This window comes from Daktulosphaira vitifoliae, unplaced genomic scaffold (assembly GCF_025091365.1).
Source record: "Daktulosphaira vitifoliae isolate Bord-2020 unplaced genomic scaffold, ASM2509136v1 Scaffold_4, whole genome shotgun sequence".
Classification (NCBI taxonomy): Eukaryota; Metazoa; Arthropoda; class Insecta; order Hemiptera; family Phylloxeridae; genus Daktulosphaira; species Daktulosphaira vitifoliae.
In genome coordinates this window covers 27,628,218-27,655,900 of record NW_026099575.1, presented here as the reverse complement: position 1 = coordinate 27,655,900, position 27,683 = coordinate 27,628,218, and the positions used below count along the sequence as shown (strand labels likewise).

General features: G+C 25.8%; 2 long non-coding RNA genes across 2 annotated transcripts in view; one reads left to right on the top strand and one right to left on the bottom strand.

Moving 5' to 3' along the window:
- LOC126905119 (uncharacterized) overlaps positions 1 to 27,683 on the bottom strand; it is a 125,702-nt gene that overhangs the window by 78,616 nt on the left and 19,403 nt on the right. The window lies entirely within an intron of this gene.
- Positions 12,322 to 23,134, top strand: LOC126905120 (uncharacterized). The gene is made up of 4 exons (XR_007703877.1): positions 12,322 to 12,416; positions 22,539 to 22,767; positions 22,833 to 22,930; positions 23,011 to 23,134. It is a non-coding gene; the product is annotated as an uncharacterized LOC126905120 (long non-coding RNA).

The window sequence follows — 27,683 nt, the reverse complement described above, 5'->3', positions numbered from 1 at the left end:
ACTATAGTATAACTATTTTAAATGAATGTTTTGTTTTTTTTTTTTTTGACAAAATATTAGCAATAATTTCTTCATTGCCCTAGTATTAAAACATTAATAAAACTAGATTTGATAATTAATAATGTATGCATAAAAGTATGGTAACATAATTAACGTAGATCCTAAATTAACTATTTTTTTTTAATAAACAAAAAAATTATTTACAAGAAGTCTAATCCCTGGCAACATAATTACGAGATATTTGTCAAGACCAGTAATACTCTCGTTTCTTTAATTTAATTAAGAGACTATAACAGATTGTTAGTGTTAATAATAAACTGTTATTAAAAAAAAAAAATGTTCTAAAAAATATGAGTGAGGTTATTTAGATAAATTTATATAGTACACACAATTAACTAATTTTTATTTTTTTTATTCTCCATAAGCAAAAATAATAATATGCGTTACTTATACTATTTTTAATTGACAGTTAAAAAATGTAGGATTATGTACTAATAACAATTATTACTATAGATTGTAGTAATCAAACAACTATGAATATTATTAATAAAAATAATCGTATTATAATGAACACTCGTATAGAAAATTAAATGAACCTTTAAAAAAAAATTAGTTGAACTTCCAATTAATTAAAAATAATTTGCCTTATCTAAAAATAACAATTAAGAACCCATAAAAAACTTTTTATAAACATTTTTTCTCGTAATAACTAAATATTCTTATAAAAGTTCTATTTTTTTCTTTTGAAATACACATACGAAATCGAAAAATATTTAAGACGAAAATCACTAAAATAGGTATAAAAGCTAATGCAGAGATTGCGTTCTAATACATCTTAAGCCGGGCCGAGTAAAAAGAAACTACAAAGAATAGAAAAATGGCATGTTTCCAGAATTATTATCATGTATATATCTTGAATAAGTATTTTTATATATGGTACCGTAATTGTTACTACAGTATGCCTTTCGAATGGCAATACATGTTACGGCCTCTACCCATATACAAGACTTGGGTAATCCGGTCTAAGCTATAAATCTGTGAGGTCAAACCACGCATATCGCTTCTCCTCCAGAATTAAGCCGTCTCTAGCTCTTATAATCACGGTCGCCTGTTTTATTTTATTTCCTAACTACAGTTTTGATGAGACTTTGAAAAACTATTTTCTTCATTTTTTTTAACATTTGATTTTTCTAATGTTACAGGGCTATTTTAAGAAGACGCCAAAGTAATGCATAGAAAGAGGATTGAGAAAACGACTTGGAGCAAATATCTTTATGTCCTAATAACTATAGTGTAATACCACTGTCATGTTATTATTTAAGCCGAAAAGAAAATATAGATGCTATTGCAAGGGAATTTTTTCACATGGTACATTGTATGCATGTGTTTACAATATACAATATGCCGTAGTTATTAAACTCATTTGTGATTCATTTCGAATCTTCCCAAAATATCCCTGACATTTATTTGTCTACAGCACATGTCACGCTACATTTATTCAATTTTTAATCGTGTAGCTTTATAGATAAGCTATTACATTTTGTAAGATTAATTTTTATTAATACATACATAATGATTTCAATATAATCTTTTGTTATTAAATCCAAGTTATGAATAGTTGAGATTTAAATTTTCAAACACGCAGAGAGTTATTAATGTACTAAAGAATTTATTTGAAAATATAATACTTTAATCAATCTTAACTTATGATTAAAATTAATTCAATATTATGTTGGTTATCAAATTAATTTTCAAGAAAACTGTAATTAGATTCTGCTCATTCATTTTTTTTTTGTATTTATTTATATTTATACTGTAATGTAACAATATACTTATTTTATCACGAATATTCTATCTATATTGATTTTAACTATATTTAAGTTTTATATTTTCACACAGCCAAATTTTTGAAATATATTTTTAACAAAAGTATATTTAATAAAATATATTTAACATAACTATGAATATTGTATAATTATAAAAAAAAACAGCATACTAAACTATTATTCGTTTGATGACTGGGTGTGTGCATCGAAAAATTCTATAGCTTGAATAAATTAAATCATGTAATGTGTATATCTCTTAGCATATCCAATAAATAATATTATTTCTGTCTCTGTTTTTTTTTCCTAAACTTATAAACACGCACAAAAAGTTTTTTTTGAGTGAATAACAGTTGTTATTCACGTGTTAATTTATAAATCCTTCACTTGGATTATTATTAAACCCAATAAGATTGACGTTTTCTTAAGAACTGAGAAGAAATTAATGATAAGATGTTCCTTACCCAGATTAGTTTAAAATTTCTTAAAATATTAAATGATATTTAAAAAGTAGTTATTCTAAAAAAAATTCAAAAACTTTTAACATTTTTAAATTAAAGATAAATTATTCACTTTAATTTTATGATTATTTATCTCATTAATAAAACAAAAAGATGTTTTTTTCATTAATTTGACATTTTTATCAATCTAAGTTGGCGTAAATTTAAATAGACTAAAATAAAAATTATATTACAATTCTAGGAAATAAGTTAACATGATCGTTTAAATTTTTTTTGTCAAACCGGTTTTTTCTAACAGGATAAAACAACATTTAATTTATTTCTATTAATTCATAATTCTTTTTTTGGATTTAAGATTATTCATGTTTTATTTACATAATTCAGTAGAATTAAGAATAAAGAAAATTGTAAGGTTTTGTAACAAGAATGTAAAAAATAAAATTATGTATTCTCAATGATACTACTCAATACTTATAAATTTAAAAGAGCCATTTCTTTTATTATGTTTTAATTACAAATTTTAATGACAGTATTCGTATATACGAATAAATGTAGTATTCTTATTTCATATATATGTAAAGTTTATTTTTTAAATCCATTCAAAGAAGTCAAGAAAAATAACAGAAGATTTACCTCGATGTCTTACCCTGTCTACTCTATTTATTTATACTTCATGAAATAAGTTTGATGAAAAAGTTCACCGAAAAGTATACGTTTTTATGACTATGCGTTATAGACACGAGCAAATTTCATCAGTTCTTACTGTTCTTCAATAAAAATAGCAGTAGGAATATTATACAGAGACAATGGTGATGTGAGTGTGAATATACACAACGTGTACAACGTAAATTAAATGGAATTGTAAAGCTCTATATTGTTTCGGAAATTTACGACTTCAGAAAATATTTTATGAGTTTAATCGGAAAATTTAATCGAAAACTTGACTATATCTATACATAAATTTATTGTTTTCAAGAACCTATATAAATTTATTTCGTTTTATGAATCTGTTGCAGGTGGTACATTAATATGATAAATTATATTTTTTCCTTAAAAATTTAGAACAATATGTAAAAAAAAAAATCGAATAAAAGCAATTATACTTTAAAAAATATCACTTTATAATAATTATTTTAATATAATAGAAAAAATATATTATTATTTTAAAAAGTAAATAAATAATTAAAGATCCGCTAAGCGAGTAGATAATAAAAAAAAAATAATAATATCTACAGTGACCACGCCATCGAAAAAGATGAATATCCATAAAAATTTACTATTTGAGAACCTTCAATCACTTTAGTAAACTAAAATAATATTAGTTGATTTTTTTTCTTTTTAATAAGTTTTTTCGGTGTACAATTAACATTTAGGTCAAACAACAAAATATTCATATTACAAAAAAATTGCTTAAAACACAATTGAAAATTTTTCAATAATTGATTTGATAAAGTAATTTAACGAATAAAAAATTTTATCCGGAAGATGTATTGGTTCTTAATTGCAATTGGACATAGTATGAAATATCTAACTCAAAATTTTATTTTTAAAAATATTGTTATTTTTCTTGGAGTTAATAAGAAAATTTTTATTTAAATGTCAAATTGTAATTATGATACATGCATATATATAGCAAAAAAATGTTTTACGTATAACTAAAACATACTTAAGTTTTACACATTTAATTAATTAAATTAAATTTTTATTTAACATTTAATTAAATGTTAAATATTAAAATAAAAAGCAATTGTTAGGGATACCTTTTAAATATTTTGTTATATGAATATTATTTTTCTGATCAAAATAACTATATAAAAAATGATTACACGAGTTAAAAATTATAATGAGAGCGTCGGGTTGTAAATACTCTACGTGCTATTCCCAACCAAGTAATTGCATTCGAATTCCGCCCACGACCTCTCCGGGGGATGAAAAATCAATATGCGAATCACAGTGTTTGACTATTCACTGTTCCTATGGCGGCGGCACAGCAATTTGATACTTGAATTGAGCTACGCATGCGTTTTAAGCTTATGGTGTATAGCCGTTGACCGTTACTGCTCAGTGGTCGTGTAGAGAGGGTTTACCAGAAGGGATAATACCGAGAGCAACAACAGCAGGATCATGACGTGCAGATAGACCAACGCACACAAGATATTATTATTTTAAACAACACCACAATAACTTACTATACATATCCTTGTCACACTAGTACTGAAAAACACACAAAAAAATAAAATAAAATCGCAGAAATATATAAGTAAAAAAATGATAATAAACGCTGCCCAATCCTTTTGTACGTGTTTTGACAAACAATATGTGACGGGTATACAAGGTGTTTTTGGTTCTACTTCTAAGAATTAGAGGAATACTTTAAAAAAAAAAAATATATATATATATATATACATATATATAGAGAGAATTTATGACTACTACAAAAAAAAAGACTTATTAAATACTAAATAACGATTATTAACCGATATATTTTTTTAAAATAAATATTTTTATTTTAAATTATTTTTACAGTTGTATTATAAAAACCAAGAAATAGTTTGTAAAATATCACTGTGAATGAAGAATAGAAAAAATGAGATATTGAACTTGAAAAAAGATTTAGGGTATAAAATAATAACTAGAATTTCAAGTTTATCAATAAGTGTAAAATTAATTTGATGGAAAAAAAGAATACTATAAAATCATATTATTTATTCATTTATATTTTAAATAGACATTTTACCTTAACTAGAATATTTTAAATATTCGTAATTCTATGTATTTTATAAATGGCTTTCAAAAATTGTTCATTAATATATTATTAAACACTTTTAACAGTTAATATTAGATGTCAACAATGAAGCCAAAAGTAAAATATATGGAAAAGATAAAAAAGCTGTGTATGGTATTTATAGACTTGAAGAAAGCGAATGATAAGATATTGAGAGACGTTTTAATGTGGATATTAATGAGAAAAAGAATCTCAAAAAGGTGTAAATTAATATGAATAGGAGTGTAACAAGGTTCTACTTTAAGCCCATACTTATTTTGTATAGTGAAGAATGAAATTATTAGAGAAATACAAGGAGAGGTGCCGTGGTGCGTGTTGTTCGCTGACGATTAGTGTTAATTGAAGAAAATAGGGAGGAAATAATCAAAGGCTAGAGGTGTGCAGATCAGCTCTTGAAGGAAAGGAACATGAGGTAGGTGAAATGAAGAAATGAGTAACTATAAACGAGGACGTGATAGTAGAGGTGGAAAGTTTTAAGTATCAATTGTTCAAATTAATAGTGATATTGGCATGTATGTAAGAGACAGTTTTAAGTGCAGGTAAGCGGAGTGGAGAGAAGCGTCTGGTGTGTTATGCAATAAGAAAATTCCAATGAGGCAGAAAGGTAAGTTTTATAAAACTGTAGTGAGACCAGCTATAAGATATAAGCAGAGATAAAAAACCTTCGATGGATGAGTGGAGTGACTAGAGAAGTTAGGATAATAAACGAACATATAATAGCCAGTATAGGTGTACCGTCAACCGTGGACAAGATGAGAGAAAATAGAGTTATATCGTTTGGTAATTTTATGAGAGAAGAATCCGAAACTGTAAGAAGATTTATGGAAATGAATGTTGAAAAAGGAGTGAATGATAAGTTTAAGGTATACATGAATATTGATCAATTTACTTTATTGTTTTATCAATTATTTTAACAACATTTTTGGAAATATATTCCGTACAAAGATAATTAATATTATTTTTGTCGCTTTATTGAAATTTTTATCCTTAAAATTAATTTAAATACTACTTTTGATGTTATATAGAAGATTATAATGATTTTTTATAGAAGAAAAAAATATATATTACCATTAAAATAGATTTTAATGTAATACAGACTAAATAAAATCAGTTCAAGCAGATACTATTATATACACATTGGAAAAATTTATTAAAGTTCTCGGTATACTGGATGATTCATTTATTATTGATCACTAAATTTTTCCTAAAGAAATAATAATTGACAAAAAAAAAATTCTTTAATTTTTTTCAAAATTATTTACTAGCTGAGCCTCTGTGGAATTTAAAATAAACCTCATAACTAGGTCAAAAATCAACGGATTTTAACATTAGTTAAAATTTCAAGTTTTAAATCAAAAAACACTGGCGACAGTGAGATTTTAGACAATATTTTTAAACGGTCGTAGAGCGTTTAATTTTCTCATCTTTGAAAAAAGCTTTCACAAAATACCATCTGCGAGGTCTTTTATTAAAAAAAAATATATATTAGAGAAAACGGACATCGTTAAGTAATTTTTACAGCATTGGCTAATTTTTTTACATTTTACATATAATAATATTTCTCGATTTATAAAAATTTAGATATTTTTTTAGATCTACTTCTTATTCTTTATTAGAGAATGAAATTAATTTTTTTATTATAATACACATATTTTATTAGATTAAATGTTAGAAAATAATTTAACCAATAAAATTATAGGTCAATAACGACATTTAAACCAGTATTTGCGATTTTTAAATTTAGATTGCAGGAGAGACGTGGTCTATGTTATTTTTATTATTTTGCAATTAGCGCTAATCTGCCCACTCAGGTAAAAAATATTCATAAATCTTGAACTATCGATTCAAAAGTTGTTCTGGGCTTATCATTTTCTAAGTTGAATATTTTTTAGCTTTTAAAGAATCTGAGTAGGTCTTAATTTTTCTGTATGATTATTTTTTTATTTTGTAAGCCAGCTAAATATGTATGCTGTCATTAAAAAAAATAATGTTAACACCTTCATATGGAAAAAGTAACAATATATTAAGTATTTAACTACTTATAAATTGAAAAATAAATATTATTCGAATAAGTAAAAAAAAAACTTCTCAAAATTATTATTCTTTCAGAAGAATTCCAGTGATCAATCATAAATCAATCATTCTGAGAAAATTGTGATATGAAAATAAATATGTGAATATGTTATACTATTTTAGTTTTAAAATTAGTATAAAAAAAATAAGTTATATAAAGTATTTTACAATTTTTTATATAAATAAAAATTACAAAAATAATGAAATTTTAGAATAACTTTTCTCATCATAATTATCTAGGTAGCATTTATTATAAGTATTAGAGTTTTAATCGAATTTAATTTTAATTAAAAAAATATAAGATACAAAATGATTAGATTTAATACGTATTCGATAAGCTACATAATATTAAATAAGAAATCTTTGAAATAGTTCGGAACAGGCGCCTCCTGCGATTGATTTTTATTTTTACTAAGTCATAAAATTTTAGCACATTACCAGATAGCGTCCGTGTATAGGTTGCTTCTTTTATGTTTTCACTCGGTTTTAGTGCCTATTACTTTTGTATATTTAAAAATTACGTATATTATTAATTAAACAATCGATTAAATTTTTTAGTTATTTTACTGATTATCATTTAATATAATTATTACAAAAACAATAATGTTAGAGATTTTGAATTATTGAAAATACAGTAAAATTTAATCGAGTGCATTTAGTTGCGTACCAATAATTAACGAGGCGTATGTTGTTGTTTTTTTGAAGGTAGAGTAAAAGTTTATGGATTTATTAATGTGTTTAAAACAGAAAATTTAAAAATAATAAAATTATAAACCGAGTTTAATGAATGGGTTTTGATTGGAAAAAAAATGGTTGTCAAATGGTTTTAGCTATTATTACGAGTTTGCATTCTAGTTTATTATTTATAATAGTTTATACACTGTATTACATTGGTATCACGTATTCCAAACGATTTACCAAAATAATTAATAAAAAAATATTGATATATTTTATTTGGTTTGAGTATTCCTTCATTATTTATTATTATTAACTTAAATTAAAAATACCAGACATTAAAAACAATATTTTAAAAAAATTAAAAAAAAATTATAGTTGAGGGTTTATACCATACTTTATCATTTTATCACTGCAAGTAGTAAAAACTATGAAGAGAAAAATTCATTATTTGTTACTATTGAAAGCTATTATAAAAACTATTATTGAAATGTTGATTTATAAATAACAACGTCACATCAATCACAAAATATTTTGTCAAAGTAACCATACAAATATGAATTGAATTATTAAAAATTAATATGTTTATAATAAAAATTGATCACTTGTGGCTAATTAATTAAGTAAAATTAAAACTATATTAAAAATATTATTAATTTAAAAAACTAAAAAATATTAAAAATATTAAACTCAAAGCCACAAAAAAATTACGTATCCGCGACTTTTCATTAATTTTTTTGTGGGTTTGAGTTTAATATTTTTTAGTTTTTTAAATTAATAATATTTTTAATATAGTTTTAATTTTACTTAATTAATATGTTTATTCGAAATAAAATTTTAATTTTCAAAAACTGTATTTTAAAAGAACAAATTTATTATTAGACACTTGAGTTCTTGTACAAATAAAATTTCAAATAGAATTGAAGTAATATTTAATGTAAAATAGCTTATTATAAATAAATCACTACCACATTTTTTCATAAAATATATGAAAATCTTCAATTAGTATTTCAAAATTGCTATAATTTTTTCTCCTCCTAATATTTTTATTATTTTATGCCTAGATAATGATAGACATGTGATGAAATTACATCGATATATATATATTATTAATTTAGACGTCAAGGACATTTTATTATACGTATTAAGTAAATTCATTTGTAGAATAAATGTCTATTGAAAATGAACTAATGACAGAACTCATTAATAAGAACTTTCAAAAAGTTCTATGATTAATAAAGTATATATTCTTCTCGAACTGTTGAAAAGTATTATTGTAACCAGTTATTGAGTAACAGCATATATCAACTTAGGTTAATATGTATTAGTTAATACAGCGGTGTAACAAAATAATAATATAAGTTTCTTCATCAATAAAAACATTATCAGGGCCAAGCTTAAAATATTTAAAATGCAAAATCATCATATATACATTATGATTGTTTATATTTTTCACTAAGAATACTAGCCAGGAGATTTTTTACTCGATGTATTTAATACATTACTATATTAAGTAAGATAAATAATATTGTATAAACATGTTCACGGGTGGTCCGTGTTTTAATCCTGTTTAAATTACGAAGATAAATATATTCCGAGATAATGTGAAGTAATAATATTTAATATTATCCACTATATTGTTCGGACCAACTTTTTAAAAAGTCAATTATTATGTATTACGTACGTAGATACTCAGAAAAGACTCATACAGACATGTGTTTGAACACTACTACGTTTTTAACATACCATTTTAAGACCCATACATTATTTAATTTATAATAATTTAATATCTGAAAAAATAATTAAAACTTCTGTACAATTTTAATGTTTAAAAAATATAGTACAAAAATATACACTAAAAAAAAATTTTTATACGCTTAATTTTTACTTTATTTTAAAGAAGCTAAAGAGAATTAAATGTATTTTAATAAATAAATTCTGTGGTTATTTTCCAAAATTTATTTTAAATTAAAATTTTTAATTTTTTAGGAGAATAAAAAAAAATGTTCAAATGGTATTTTATGCAAAACTATATTGAATAATAACTTATGGATAAAATTTATTTTTTTAATAATTTATGCCTATAAGAATACCATTTTTTGGTAGATGATAGAAAAAATTCTTTTTTTACGCTATAAAATAGCATATTTGTAACTAATTAACTTTTTATACAAGCCGCAGAATTTCATTTAAGTATTGGAATCTAGTTAAGTGATTACTAACTAATTAAATTATAAAATTCTACCATACAGAATAATTATTTTTACGATTACCGCTCGATTAATCTTAAGATAATAATTATGATAAAGAATCTCAATTTTGGTATTTTTTTAGTTTCATATATTTTTTTAATAATTAAAGAAATTATTATCAGCTATTTATTAGTTTTTTAATTCATCCCTTATATCTCACAAATATGTCAACTTTGTTATTTTTAATGACAATATTTCAATCTATATTTTAAAATGGTAATAACTTTCAAAATAATAGATGAAAATTATCAGCTATCATATTCTTAATTAAATAATTTTTAATTTATAAGCTAATTAAATATGTATGTTCCAATTAAAAATAAAGTTGACTGAATTAATTAATAAATCAAAAAATCTATAAAACTAAAAATGATCAAATAATTAAATAATTAAATAATACCAAATAAATTGTTTTCTTAACATAATTATTATTTTAAGAGATAGCGAGTGTCATGTGTTATAAAAATCACCTTTATTATTATTATTTACATACATCAATATTCTAAAGATTGGACAAGATGATATGAAATTTAAGTCTAATCATATAATATGTTTATATCCATACAGTTAAAAAAGTTACTGAATATTCTAATTTTAATTTTTTAATAATAATTCTGTAAAATTAAAGAATTATTTTTGAATATATTAAATAATTTCATTTTTAGTTTTATCAAAAATATAACAAACGAAAAATTTAAATTGAAGATATTAATTTTGAAATAAGTTATTAAAATGTCAAAGAAAATTAAATAACTTTTGCGTTTATTTTTATGTTTACTTTTCATAACATTCTTTATGAACTTAAACATAAGAAATTTCAGCTAATAATATAACCCTAAGTATTTAAGCTTTCGAAAAAAAAAGACACTGTCTAAAACATTTATTTATAAATAAGAATATTAAACAGACAGTCATACTGTTGCGTGCAAAGGAAGAGATGTATTTTTATTCCATTACCATGCCACAAAATCTTGTTATAGTAAATTGTTCTTATAACCCTCTTACATACATGTTATATATTTGTCCTGAATATATGTATGTATAATTTTGAACATATCTAAATCGATTCACTTATAATTAAGGTCATTTTTAAGTATTTCTACGCGAGAGACAAATTATTTATCTATATCCGTTCATACAGATATGTTTTAGGTTATATAGAATTGAAAAAATACCGTTAAAAAAAATTTAAGAAAACTACACCTGTAACGTTCGTAACTATAAAATATATACTCAAAATAAGACTTCTTCGGGTAATCTTTAAATGATTGTTTGTGTTCATTAAATTTTATTTTACATATTTATTAAAAGTATAATAACATATTATCATTATTATCTTTGGATAAAATTGTACAGGGAGATTAATTACCGTTAGCTGCAGAGTTATACGTATATTAGTAGAAAATAAAAAATAAAAAAATTGTTTTATACTAAAATTGATTAATTCATTTAAATAAAATTTATAAGGTATTTAAAAAATTTGAAAACTATTGTAATAAAATATTTATTTCAATTTCCCACCGTAAAATTAATATTATGATTTTTATGAAATGTTTGTGGTTTATTAATTCATAAACCACAAAATAAACTTTTATTAATAAAAATTACATAATTTATATATATATATATAGAGAGAGAGAGTAATATAGTTTTATAACTTAAATAGCCGTTAAATTTAATTAGAGATTTATCAAATTAGTTAAATATTTTCTTTTAAAAAACACATTTTTAATCTAAATATAACGTTATTAAAATTCTACAAGATTTGCTTAATACTACTGCACCAGTAATAATAAACTGCTATTTTCATACCGAAAAATTTCTTGAGATATATTAACCATCTAAACACGTTAATATCTAACGGGATGGATTTCTTATAAGATCTTGTTTTTGAAGCTACATGTTAACTGCACAAGACAACAGTTGACTCACATAAGTATATGTAGACTATGCCTTTGAATAAATAAAAGTATCATGTGGGAATAAAAGAGTGTGAGCGCTTTTAGAGTATTTTGTTGGGTGTGTTATAATATTATATGGTACTGGATGCCCCAAAAAGAGTAACAAAAAATGATACCCAAAACAAATTGACAAAAAAACGTAACACAGGCTGCCGATCTAAACGGTATGTTCCGTTATGTTTACACCAAAATAAAGAATTGCTTTAGTCAACAAACATGGTCAAAAAAATCTTACGGTTATCATCATAACGGTACTGAATTTTGATTTAATGAAAAAAGTCAAGCATTTGAAAAAGAATCATTCCTTGTTGCTCTCAGTCCTCAATAGTTATACAACAACTCAACAACAGAAAAATCATTGTAACTCAACACTCATCTGACTAATAGTAAGTTCACAATTTTAAATAATAATTTTGCTTCAATGTTTACCGTTTAATATTTTACAAATATACTAAACAAAAAAATAAAATAATCTCATGTTTTCAAATTTATTCAAAAACCGCACATCAGTCAAGATAATAAATAAAATAGGTTTTTTTTTTTATCAATCATTTTCTAAATATAATTAGACAAAATCATAGTTAAAATCTGGGGTATTTTAGGAGTTAAGCCTCTCAATTATTTTGAGAATTATATGTATTTTTAGAAATGAGTGAAGTAAAATTAGATCTTTCGAATATTCTTCTCAAATTGCGCTTACAATTTTTACTCTTGTTGATACTTCTAATAATATTTTTACAGTTGGATTTTTTTTTTTATAATTATATTTTAGACCACACAGTAGTGGTTTCTTATATTTACACGTCTATATAATGTGTTTATTACCATATTGTTTACATTACATTATAGTCCCATTTTTTTTTCCAACCACATTTTTCCTTTATCTTTAATAAATAATACCAGCATCTTTACCACTTTATAAATAAAAAAAAAGTCTGAAATATATTACCTACCAGTTTTATTTATTAATAGTTTTAATGAAATTATTTCTTGTCTTCGTCATTAAGTATATGACTTATGCATAATACACGGTTATGAACTAACGCTGTACACTTATGCATGTTTAAAATATGCATTTATATTCAAGTTTGAAACGCGCGCACAAACCGTTTTAATCCCAGTGATGGCTTAACAAAGAAAGGAGGTAGTTGGATACAGAGGAGAACTCGAAAAATTTTTTTTTTAATTTATGGACGTTAAGCAGGTAGCTCCAATTACACTGTGCGTTGAATGTTCGTATATATACTAGTGCTGTGTAAATAATACATACAGCCATTTCGGTTTGTCATTCTTATAACAGAAACGGGTACGGGTAAGCGAAGGGGAATAGAAAATCCCCTGTATCCGCTGTTGTTGTATATAGTTTTGCGAGTACCGCAGCAAGGGAGATTAGCATAGAAATGGGACTGAAATGAAAAAATACTGAACAGGAAACGCGCTAAAGGGCGAAGGGAGAAAATGTGTACCTTGCGTGGGAGTGAACAGACCGAAAATGGACTCTTTATGTTAATCTGGTGGCATGTACGCGAAAGTGTGCAATGATGAAGTAAAAAAAATATATTCTGCAAGCGAGATTTGAAAAAAAAAAGAAATAAAAACGAAAGTTCCGTTTTAATGTGATTGCAGTGCAATAACACGTTAGCCATTGCAGAACCGAAATTTTTGTACATTACTTTATACAAAATCAATATGAGCAAAGGAATAAAAATGTTAAAATCAAAAAAAAGTATTTTTTAAGTAATTGCCACATTAAACTTAAGACTTAAATAGAATCAGTAAAAGAATGCAATTATCTTAATGATGAAATTCCAAAAAAGTCGTTGTAGCCTTCAAATACATTCGAGGGGGTGTCGATTTTTCTCATTACTTCTCTCGAGATATGATTCTTAATGAAAAAGAAAAACAGCTGCACAAATAATGAAAAACGGTCATATTATTTCTAGTCGACCAAATTAAAGAATCGCAGAGACATGTTTATCGTTCAGTAAAATGTTAACTTGAACACCAGTTGGTTAGTAGGCGTTTTAAGTTTTATACAAAAAAAACATTCTTCGTATGGAAGCATAAACCAGGCGATAAATGGATGATACGCACAATGTTGTATTATTCCTTCTACTAACCAACCGACAATTCCAAATGTTTTTGTACACTATAACGCCGTGGAAATTGAGTTGTCAGACCAATATCAAATCATAACTATCGAATTGGTTTTTTTAGAATTTTACTGGCCAAAGCCCCCAACTGTTCATTGTATTTACTTTGACAGAACAAATCGTGGCCTATTACACGTTCAAAATACAGCATAAAATACATTTTTAGGAGATTTCACGTAAATTATCATTATTATTGTTATCATTGTCGTCATTTGTCTGCTCTAGAATGGCATAAATATATACGCTCACGGAACATAGTCGATTGCATCTTTACGTCTTTGGATAACGCGTACAAACGCCAAAAGCCGACGTCGACGTTGTATTAATAGAATAGTTTTTTGCGGCACAATACCGAAACAGTCATACTCGTATGTCAGTAAATAATCCTAAAGACTATTAAATTTTAAGACGCAGGAAAATGAAATAAAAATATCACCGAGTAATCGCGAAACGCCCTTTGACAGTAATTTCAGACGTGTGAAAATAATTTTAACAATAAGTACGAATAACATAAAAAATATTAATAGATATTGTTCAGGAAATATTTTTCGATCGCCTCCGCCTAATCGTTATTCCAACGAATTTTGTATATTGATGTTTAAAACTTTTTGAATCCTGGAAATACTCGTTATCGTTTCTTACCATTAGATCCGACTGTAAATGACATCATTTCTTTCCCTATAATTATTTCATTTGTCCAAATAAAAACTTTAAAAATAAAACATTTACACATGAATATAAAGTAACGTTAAAAGATAATAATTCTATTTTATATTGCCGAATAGTATAAATAACAGTTCACGCTCGACCAGAGTGTTGCAGTATGAGTTTCAACTTTTATATTCCCTTGTCATATTTTTAATAGAAACCCCCTAATTTTTTAATTCTTCTACACAACAGAATTTCGTGTTTTTCTATTGTTAATAACAACTATTATTTTACTGTTCATTCTACAATAATATTTTCGTAAGATGCTATCGCGCTTTGCATATTCAAATTGGTTCTCAGAATTTATTAATATAATATTCTCCACGCACGAAACATTTTGAATACTTAATATTATACACTTCACGTGGCGTAAAATGCATGTTATTAAAATAATTATTGAAGTTGAAAAATGTATTACACGTAGAAATATTGCACTATACAACACGACACATGCACATAACTTGTGTATTTTATTAACTGCTCATGTATGCGCGAGTTAGAATAATTAACAAATTAAGCCTAATGACAATGTAGTCAGAAGATATTTGTCAACAACTAAAATAGTCGAAAGAGTCGAGTACAGCTATTCATGTTATTGAACGAATACATAGTATATACTCGTATAGCTATAAAAAATATTACTCGTATACTTTCTACACATTATAGCACTCTCTGATTGAAAACGAAAAAATATTGTTAAAATATTCCAAAATAGATCTCTAGAGATATCAAATAAAAATATGAATAAACATTATTGTTCACGTTGTTGTAGTTTACTAAACCCGCTCATCGAAAGCAATGTGACGATAAAATATAGAAGAAAAATGATAAAAATGAAATGCATATTTCTTCGACAATCGGTTTTGACTCGTCCAATTTATAGTAGCAGTCATAACGCGCGTTTACGACTGACTGATATTTTTTTACGATTTGCACAACAAAAGTTGTTTTGATACATTTTTCCTATTATAAATATTACATTTATTTCACTTAGTATACATGTATTTTTTATTGGTTACAACGTGGCCAGGCTCGAGTACTGCAACTTTTCTGCCAGTGAGTACTAGAAAATGTGTCAGTAACAAACTTATGAGCGTAAAATACTGTTCAATAATAATATATTACTAATTCATACACTAGTATTATTATACTAGTGCAGAGCAAAAACATATACATATACCAAAAATATTATGCGAATGCACGAGCGCGTATAGGACACATAAACTGATATTGCTCGTGTATATAAATACTATTTTTTATACAGAGCACAAGAGTTTTCAAGAATTTATTGCAAAAGACCGAACGGTTGTAAAGTTCCGCTGGGACACGGCAGGCTGAAGGGAAATAATAATTTCGGAAATTGCTAATGAAAACCGCCGAGCGCCCGCATGGCACTCTGATAAGATATAAAATTTAAAACTTCAAAAATTGTCTTCTTTTAGGTTTTTTATTTTTATTTTTAGTTAGAGCTGAACTCTTAGCGTCGTTATTCGTAGAGTATACTCAACAAACTTTTCATTTTTGCTAGAAAATATCTTAAAAACTTTGATGAGTTTCTCCACTCAAACAGCGATCAATTCTGTTCCGTTTTTATGCGTTTCTCGTGACAAACTTTTTGTTTTATCTCAGGCAATTTGCTTTACTTTAAATAGAAGTGCTTTGGCGATGATAAAACTGCTCGAGAAAAGTTTTGAACTTTAAACAAAATCAATATATGGAAAGGCAATATCATAAAATAATAAATCTTTTTTTATTTATATAATTAATAATTTTGATTACATAAGTATAAATACTGTTATAAAAAACACTATATAGTTACTACAATAAAATTTCGTTACATATTTTAATTTATGAAGATTAATTGTAAGTGAATTTCTTATGTGAAAACCGATTATTAGATATTGTAGCTCATGACCAAGACCGTGAACTTATGAAGAGAGTTTTATGACATTAAGAATTCATTAAATAGGACTTGAAAAATGTGCATAATTTATGTAATAAAATCATTCTTTAATTTAATTTAATTTACGAATATTATTTGATTTTCAACAAATAATAAACCGTAATCAAATATGCTAATAATAAATACTGTTTGGCAGGTGATGTGTTAAATTAATTAAATACCTTTCGTTGTAATGTGACTAGTTTCTTTTAATATAACGATAAATTGTTTTAGATAGGTATAAAAAATATTTTCTATATATTTTTTAGTTAAAACAAATGGTTATAATAACTTACAATCTAGTTTAATTTCCACTAAGTCTTCTTAAATAAAATGATGAAATTTAAAAGATTATTAAATATTTAAAAAAATAATGTTAAAATTGATCTTGCAAATATTATTGAAAATTATATTATTAAAATAATTATTATTTATTAAAATCCTTTTAGTATATGGTAACGTCTATTTATTTCTGAAATTAAAAATTTAATTTATCATTACTTATCATATATATATTACTTATTTATCTACATTTACATCAATTTACTATTATAAATTGGAATACTTACTTTAGATTTACTAAATCGCTTAATATTATATTATGAAATGTATTATTAAAAAAATTTCTGAGTAAATTTAATGAATGTAGACTTTATGTCATTTTAGAAAACTAACTATTCAATTAAACTAGTTTAAAATGGCAATTTAAATTCCATGATTTTTATATCATAATTTAGAACGAACATTAAATAAATTACTCAAGAAAAATAAGATATTAAATAATTATTTTATTACACCGTTGAAATGATTTACAATCGATATCCGTTAAATACAGTCGAAATGATTATAATTTTTGCAGCTTTCCAGTCTTTTACTAAATAATAGAACAGGTTATTAAATCAGAGATTAGATACAGACAATCGATCTCTCAGAATAAAATAATGAGATAGAAGAAGTCTTATACTCAAAACTTGTATTACTTGATGCGTTTTTATTAACATCTAAAGATTCCTTGTAGTACGTGATTACCCGCGGAGTTTGCAATTTATTTTTTTTCGACAAATATTTTATATAATTTAATAAAATAGTTGACAACTGTTTTAAAGGACACGAAAAGGGTGAATATTTTCTCAAGATTTTAATCCTTAACCCGTCAAATTATAATATCTAAATTATTGTATGGTTTAGCATAGTGCTGGAGTTGCACTCGGGACATAATATATTAAGTGTGCCAACGACAGAAAACCTCTGTACGTACAAGTCGTTATAGGAGGGGCACTTAATGTGTGCGTGTTCATCAGTCGGCGGCCATCATGGCGGCATTCCTTGCCATGCTCGCGGTGGGATAGAACGGGCTAGTCGGCGACAGATGCGATCATAGGATACCGACAGACTGGAGCCGTTAAGACTTGTGGGGAGGGAAATGGCGCATGCGCTTACGCATAATACAGTTAACACAGCGAACGGAATCGTGCCGGAACTCAAGTATGATCCATATAAAAAAATAAAAATCGTCACAGTTGTCGTTTGTTCTGTTTTCTATCCGCCGTCAAAGGATTCCCTCAACCCGTCCATATAAATGGAAATCTCTTCATTGTATACATAGAAACATAATAAACATGAAGATTTTCTTTTATTATTTTTATTAAATAAAGCTATTTCTTTCGCTATTATATCGCATGTGGTAGTTTTTATTACTCGGCCGCAGCGGATAGTAAAAACTCAGCTTTTGTCCGTCTGTATTTTCCGACTGAAATATTTTGTTGTCCATAAGCATTTACAATGTTACATCCTACGAAGACGGGCGAGCATTCATCCAATTTTTCAAATCCTAAGCCATAATGTATACTGGTGTGGGTGTTGTAAACATGACAGTGCCTCCTACAATCCCACATAATAATCTATAGCTATTGTAATGAATATACAGTATCATCGAAAGAAAAAAAAAAGATACCGAAATTTGAAGCTGTTTGCGTCAAACGTTCGATCATTGGTGCTATTTATAGAAAACTACTTTATAAAAAAATCAAAATGATTACCTGAATGCACCACTAAGCTCTAATTTGTCTTAAAGTACGCCATATACTGTAATATATTTGAAAACACCAATAAATAAACTGTTTACGAATTCATTAAATGAAATAGCGGAAAACTTCGATTATAATAAAACCAAAACCGTTCAAATTACATTCGATTTAATACTCCAATCACGTTCATGAAAAATTTACAACCAATTATATGTTTTAAAGACGGGGCTTTAATGCAAACGTACTCTAGCCAATAATAATAAATTTTATGTTAAGTTTAGGGTTCTTGCAAATGTAAAATTCATGACTTTTCAATCAATTTTAAGTTATAATAATTTGACGTTTAAAATATAAAGACTTTAAAATTCAAATTATTAAATGTTTGTTGAAAACCAAAAGAATTTATTGGTTAGACGAACTGATATCCATTTAAAAACTTAACGTTAATTCATACTAGTTAGATTATAATTTAAAGTCTTGAAGAAAATGTTATATTTAATTAATATTTTCTCAAAGAAAGAAAAGAGTGTTTTAACGCTTTTTCATTTTTAAATTTTCAAACTGCCGTATTAATTGATGATAGAGAAATTTTCAAATTATTTAATTATAGTTCTTCGCGTGATAACATGTAGTAATAACAAAATTGATCCATGAATTTATTTACACAATTCATTTTACAACTTGTAGTTACTAAATTATTGTTTGTTTGATGTCTCTATTGAGTATAACGAGCCCGAAATATGGGTAAGCAGATATTTAATGATAAATATACCGTTTTATAACAATCAATGATATAGTAAATTCTAATAGTTTTTAAAATTGCTATACTTTGTCAAATTATATCTACAATTATATAATATTATATAGCATAATTTTATTTATTTAATATTAACAACGTTCACTTCAAATGATCGAATTCATTATTCTTAATGAATTTAAATTAAAAAAAAATAGTTTTATGTTATTCAACAATAATGTAGTAGTACGATTAATATTACACATCAGTATACTACTCCAGAACTACTTGATTAGTATCTTTGACGTTTGAATATTTAATCGAAATCTTCATGTACTATAACAAGTACTCTCATATGACTGCGGGAAGTAACGAAAATAATATTCATTACCATATTGCTGTTGTAAAATAATACAAGGCATGTTACTAATTAACAATTGTAGTTCGTTAGTGTAAGGATCCCACAATGAACGGCATTAAGATTGAACGGTAAAACATCCCTGTCAAGATAAAACCGACAAAAGAGAGCCGCTTGTAATGGTGTTATCGTAAATTTTTGTAAATATATTTTTCTTATTATTCAAACATGTATCTTATATATAAAATATAAAAATTTGACAATTTTAGTATAAAAGTCTTCTAAATTTATCAATATTTTCAGACCAAATGTAATTATGGTAAAATATCGAAAAACAATCATTGGTTAAGTTCTAAATTTAATTTAAATATTTCGAATAAAAATGATATGTGGATTGACAAAATTTATTGCCTCATTGTTAATGTATTTGAAACGTTTTATTCACAAATACTTATGCTAGGGTATACTTTTTAATACCAAAAAGTATCAGCTCTTATGTCAACACTAACAGAGGTTTACATTTATTAAGTGTTTTAAGTTCTGTTTAATGCTGTGGCCGGATGTGTAAGCACAAAATGTTTGATAGTACCGAAAACGACAATGCGCACGTGTCTACAAAACAAAACACATTCAGCATATTTTTCACCTAACACAAGTACCGGTAATAAAATAATATACGACTCATTGTGGTTTACGTGGGTTTAAATTGACACATGTTTACTGTACGTTTAATCAAAATGAAAACGCGGCATTTGTTTGATCTTATTGCAAAAACCGTAAAATGTGTTTTAGAGAAATAATACGATACAATCTATTTTTGCATTATAAATTCTAAAATACTCAACTAAATGTAAGTAACTAACACTATCCAAATTATCTATCAATATATTTCACATTACTCGAATAAAATAATTATATCCATTGTTTAGAATACATTTTTTTAAAAAAATTCTTTTGAAAATTGGTTATGGTCTAAGGAGTTCTACGGCCTAACACATTATGAAGAATCAATTTCGGCGTTTTAATTAACTTCATGATTGATATATTTTTGAGAGAGCGGCACTATATAAGCTAATGAATCGTATGGTTTCTAAGATGTAATCTAATAATAGATAGTAGTGATTTTAACTACATTAAAATACATTCCGTAACATACTAAGCTACAAGCTGCAAAGAGATTCCAGATGGTAATTATAATCTACTATTCTAGAAAAAAATTGTAAATATCGTTCATGATTATTTATCCCTCAAATATACTGATAGTACATTGGAAGACTGTCGCGACTGCTCATTCATTATTACTAGACACGCTTTTATACGTTATATAAATGTTTATCCTTTTGGCCGTTGTCATAAAAACTGTAAAAATGTAGGTTATCAACACTGCCACGGGTGTAATAAATTAGATAGAAGTCTAGAAATACATCAACCGGAAATATCGCCGTAGATGATTAGAAATTATAGGAAACGCATTTTTAGCTTCGCAAAACGTGAAAAACATTTTAAAGAAATTGCTCTTGGATCATTGGTGAATATAGTACTTACTTTAAACCTATACATTAAGTATATAACATTTTTAGGTACAACCCTTATAGTGCAAGATGTAAAGTATGTTTGGGTAATATTTTTCTTGAACACGTTTCTTCAAAAACTGTTAATAGAACGATAAAAAATTCTTTGCGTTTTTCAAAGTTCAATAAAAATTTATTCTTATGCATTATTACGAGTGTCATTTATTAAAAAAAATAAGCAGGTAGAGAAATAGAGCAATATTGCATACAAATTAAATTTTTCAAAAATGTAATTTATAAATATAAAATGGAAATGATTCTTTTAAATGTCGAGAGTTATTATTTTGTAAAAAAATACTAAGAGTATGCGCATTTCAATTATTTCAATCGCCTATATAATACAAAAATTAGCAAAATCGTAAAGGAATAGTTTAATTTTAATCTCAATGTACATTTAATATTCATTACGAATTTTAATTTTTTTTTCAATAATTATCATACAATTTGACAGTATTTTGCGGAAAATTATTTTAGACAAAGATAAAAAATTTAATTTGAAAGTTCAAAAAAAATATAACATCTAAATTTAAGATGTACTTTTTAGATGCTTATTTTAGTAATAAACATGTTTTTTTTTAATATTAGTTTTTTTTAAACTAATCGTATATCGTTTTTTTTTTTCAATGAAAAATACTGAAAAAAATCAATTAGAAAATGTTACTAAAAATTAAAGATCTTCATACTTGGTTTTGTAGATAAAATGATTTTATTAAAAATAATTAATTTATAGGTGATATGGTTAAATTAAGATCAAATAAATATTCGTATACATTTTAAAATTAAAATAGCCGAAATGTTTATTTTGGATATATAAGCTGCCTTTTGCGGGGACTGCGTTAAATATTTAAGAGTATAAATAATTTATATTTAAAAAAAATCATCCCATATTTTATATAACATTGTAAATTTGTATAGTTTATAACTTCATTTGATCACTATCACCTATAGAGTATCAAGCCAAAAAAATCATCGTATTCTTTAGACCTAATGTACTTTTATATCATTCTAATTAGGCATGATTTTGTTTTTATTGATACGACTGTGAGAAAGAAATCTTGAGAAAAAATTATACAAGTGAATAACATTTTTAAGTATAAATTAAACGTCACTGGGTTCGGTCGATTAAGGCGGAACGGGTTTCAAATCCCAATACATCTGCTGAGTACCTATTGGCTATTAGTAGCGTAATAACATTAGCACACAAAATTATAAACCTGTAATGAACTTGTACGAGTGATATAAGTAATAAATTAAACTGTATTTTTTTATATAAACGCACAGATTTTTGAAAAAATTAATTTACCTAGGTCTCCCGTGGTTGATAACCGCCATTACATGAGTGGAACACCGAGGAGTATTCAAGTAAATGTTATCATATCTACGTTAAATGGGATATAATTTCATGGTGAGAACTCATTTTATTACAATTTTCATCGAGTATTTAAATTATAATATCATTGGATAAATTATTATTGTATGTTGCAGAAAATAGTCCTATTCACCGTTGACAACAATCATACAAGTTTAATTGATCGTAAAAGAAACACCTGAACACTAATAGAATACTTGCGCTTGTTTAATTGAGTTGTAAAATAGAATTAAGAAAAACTATAAAGTATTCGATTCTATGTTAAAAAAACGTTTTTACATTAACTTAAGATTTGATGCACAAGTAATTTGAATTATGATTTTTTTATAGCGGAGGAACTTAGTACAAAAAAAAAAATCGAATGAAATATTGTAATGTTTTGATATATGTGTGACTGATCACTCTAAGAACATTCATCTACGATTTTTATTTTAAAATTATATTATCATGAATTTTCAAAAAGCATGTGTCCCAGTAGAATAAAAAAAAGTGAATAATCGGTCGGTACGTGACTTTAGTATCGTTACACACAGGATCTGATGATTTGTCGTTTATGTATCATATCTCAGACATTATGACATTTTTAACTGTTATTCATTTCAGATTTCCTACTCCAAGTTTGGGCAGATGACAAAAACAAATCTCCTACAGCTGCAACAGTTTATCTCAGTGGTACCTCTAGGGGCTTAAGAAAAATGGCATAGAGTTTCTGAATTATACTATTTCAAAGGAAATGTATCGCCTTTATTTCGAAAGTCTCAAGTATTAAAATAAATCATTACCCAAATAAAGTGACAGTATGCGTGAAAAACTGATGACCTTTTGTTAAAATTGTCATTTAAAATAAGATTTGAGAAAATTTTAAAATAAACTAAATATTGTGTCTTAGAAATTTAAAGATATTACCGTAGTAAATAGATAAATTGATACATCTAAAATCTGTCAAATAAAAATCTACAGACACTGAAATTCCCTCCAGCATTATGAACATGTGTTTGACACAGTACATTTAATGTATCGATTTTTAAACTTACCAAAATGAGACTTTCATAAAATGACATTATAAAATTCCCTCGAGATAAATATCCCAGCGCAATAAGACTATTACTTGTTCATTTGTTGAATTTAAATAGTATCGAATTATCCTTTTTCTTAGATATTTTCTATTAACAAGTTTAAACTGAACTTGTTATTCTGAAAATTTTGCCCACAATGGACCAACAGGTCTGAATGCATGGGCATTATGATGTCCACCTCAATAATAACCATTATAATAATAGTATACTTGAATTTTATAGTATTTAAATCGAATTGTACCAAAGTAGAAAGTTATTGAGTTTTATTGCAAAAATAAATGATGGGAGATAAAAACAAACAATATTCTTAATTAAAATTTAAAAAATAATAATTTTCTATATCATTTACTTATTGTTAAGTAAATTTTGCTATTGTACAAAATGCAGATTATAATAAAAATTGATTTATATAAAAATAAAACATGTGAAAATTAAAGGCCATGTATTTAATATGATTATAAACTAATTAATGTTTAAAATGTTATCTGCGCGAATTATACTTATTTAATAATTGCACTATACATCGCGGTTGGATTATTTAAAACCTAACCAAACAAATAACTTGATTTTTCAAAAATTACTTAGTAGGAAAAAAGATAACACTTTTCTTAAAGCTAACAACGAAAATAGGCTTTTAGTTCTTTGTTATCTAAACATCAATAGAATTTTTTTATTCTGAAAACGCATAATATACGTGTTAATATTGTAAGTATATTGCAAAAATAAAAATTCAAAATGTCGAGTTACGCCATTTTTCCATGGAGTCAATGATTTTGAAAATGTTGACTTTTATACAATTAAAAGCATATAAATTTAGTTGATATAAAATATTTTTATTATGCCGAAAGACAGAAAGAACTTATAATAAATACAGAATTATGATAAAAAAAGGTATAGAATATGATTTAGAAATGTTTATTATAATACACTACTTTGTATCTACGTTTACCTAAGATACGAGTTTTAACAGAGAAAATAAAAAATGTGAAATAACTAGTATACTAGTTTTTCTATACCATCATTATAATGACGATTTAGCCAAACTGGTTTTATAAACATAGAGTTTTCAAATGAATAAATCTATTTTAAAAATATACACAAATAATTCGAAATATTTTTCAACAATACATCTCTATTAAATTGAACCTTATAGGGGGAAATTACAATATGAACATCCTAATTAAATTGATTGAAAATCACAACTTTTAATTAGATTTCAAACCATTCAAGTGTTCCAATTAGGTGTTTAAACTATTCAGTAAAACTTATATAATTTTCAAAAACTTTTTTTAACTGGAGTTTAACCAAATGTTTATTAAATAATATATCTTAACATCACTCTCATACATGTGCTCATTATGAACAATGCATTGCAATGTCATTCTTTGTTTTACGGTTTTTTTTTTTTTTTAAATGTGCTCCAGTGACATGATATATATTTCTCTCCATGACTAAATTATACATGTTCTAACAACTGCAACGTCACGCTTGACATTAAAACGCGACAATTTTTTCATTTTTTATTCTAACTAGGACGTCTAAATGGACCGTAATTCAACTAACGCTGTTATATTAGCTATACGTGAACACACACAAATTCTGTGTCCAAATATGCAATAAAAACATTTGCGAACATTAAAATATCTGAAATATATCATTGTTTTTGAACAATAAAAATTATTGCTAGACTTTTTGTTTTTGGCAACTAAATCATATACATCTAAACGTAGGTATGTTTCATTGAAGTATATACAGTTATTATAAATGTCCTTTAGAACACACGGATAANCATTGTTTTTGAACAATAAAAATTATTGCTAGACTTTTTGTTTTTGGCAACTAAATCATATACATCTAAACGTAGGTATGTTTTTTTGAGGTATGTTATTGAAGTATCTATTAAAAATGTTATTGAATTATACTATCCATAGACTACGGTTCGAATGTTTAAATCTTCTATACTGCTATCACATAAGATGAAATTGTTTTAAGAAATATTCAGGTCCTAAATTAACATAGCCTAAATTTAAGAATATGTTAATCGATTATTAATAAAATATCTTTTCGGCTAAATAATTATTTGANATCCATAGACTACGGTTCGAATGTTTAAATCTTCTATACTGCTATCACATAAGATGAAATTGTTTTAAGAAATATTCAGGTCCCAAATTTAAGAATATGTTAATCGATTATTAATAAAATATCTTTTCGGCTAAATAATTATTTGAAAAAAAAAACTGGGTGTCCGATGGAAGTAATTTACTAATTTATACCGAACGGGGTTTTTTTTTATAACATGATGCCCCACCTTTAACAATGTCACGCGGGCACTTGTGTGTAATTTTAGTCTTGACAAATAGCCATGCCGCACTTGCCATGACACGGCACATGTTATATTCTATCATCACGCTTCTTCAATGTTGTATTAACGTTCCTACCGTTTCCTTTGATATTTGTACACGCGATGTGTACTAATAACCAAAAACACCGATCATACGCGTGCGTAACATAATAGGTATTGTGTATAAAATGTATTAGTAAGTCTCGAGTCATACACTAATAACATGCCACAGCAAAGAGATACAGAGATACAATGGTAAATACTTTACAGTAGAAAAATACTGGGCTTAGCTTGCTTGTCTACCTAAATATTTATAACAAACACGGAGACATATTGGTCAACAACTATTCAAGAAATTTATAGGCCGTCCTAAATCTTTATTCTCCTTATATTCATCTCTTATTTTATTCATGATAATTCGTTTCTCATGATTGGCCGCAACTAGGATAAAAAATTTGACGGGGCTAAATTTATTTTTATCCACCTTAAATATATTTTTATTTAACAATAAGCATAATTTTTGGGTGCCCTAATTTATTAAATAGAAGAGATTTTTCCTCCTAGTTGCATGTATGATTTCATCAGCGGGAAACTCATACCAATATAAGGTTTTCTTAAACAAATCCGTCATTTATTCCAATTTAGATGTCACAATATTGATTTACGATTTGAATATTATTATCTCAAACATTTCATTATTAAAAATTCTTTGTTGTACACAGTGAATCACGAATTACTAAATTTTTCAAAGCATATTTTAAGCCATTTTTAGCGGGTCACATTAATAAAGCATTATTTCCAGACTGCGTTCGAGTTTAACTTTCCCAAAAACAATTACACAACTACATACAATAAGTGAATTTTTTCTTATGAAAGACCACTGGATTTTTTCTGAACACATTGCTAGATTCTATCACTGAGGATTTATCCAAATTAGTGTTGCAACTGGCGAGAAAGTTGGCAAAATTTAGACAATTTCAAATTTTTTATTTAGAAATGAACTTAAAATTCCGTGATAAAATTAAATCGTAAAATATTTAGTGACATTTATTGATAAAAGTTATCTTATACTTAACTTAGACATTAGACGATAGGTAGTAATTAAAAAGCAAAACTACTATTACCAAATAGTACTCGATACCATTAGGAGACCATTGGAAATTAATGCTCATGCACAATGCTCATTGGATATTGTCTTAACAAATGTCTGTGAACACACAGTTTATGAATATGCATATTGCATATTATTATTTCCATAATACTCGACGCAGTAATATGATGTTTGTACGCGGTAGACGGATTAGATACGGCCGCGTTGGAAATAATGAGCACGTTCGATATGTACGCCTTACTTATTTGAAGAGTTACT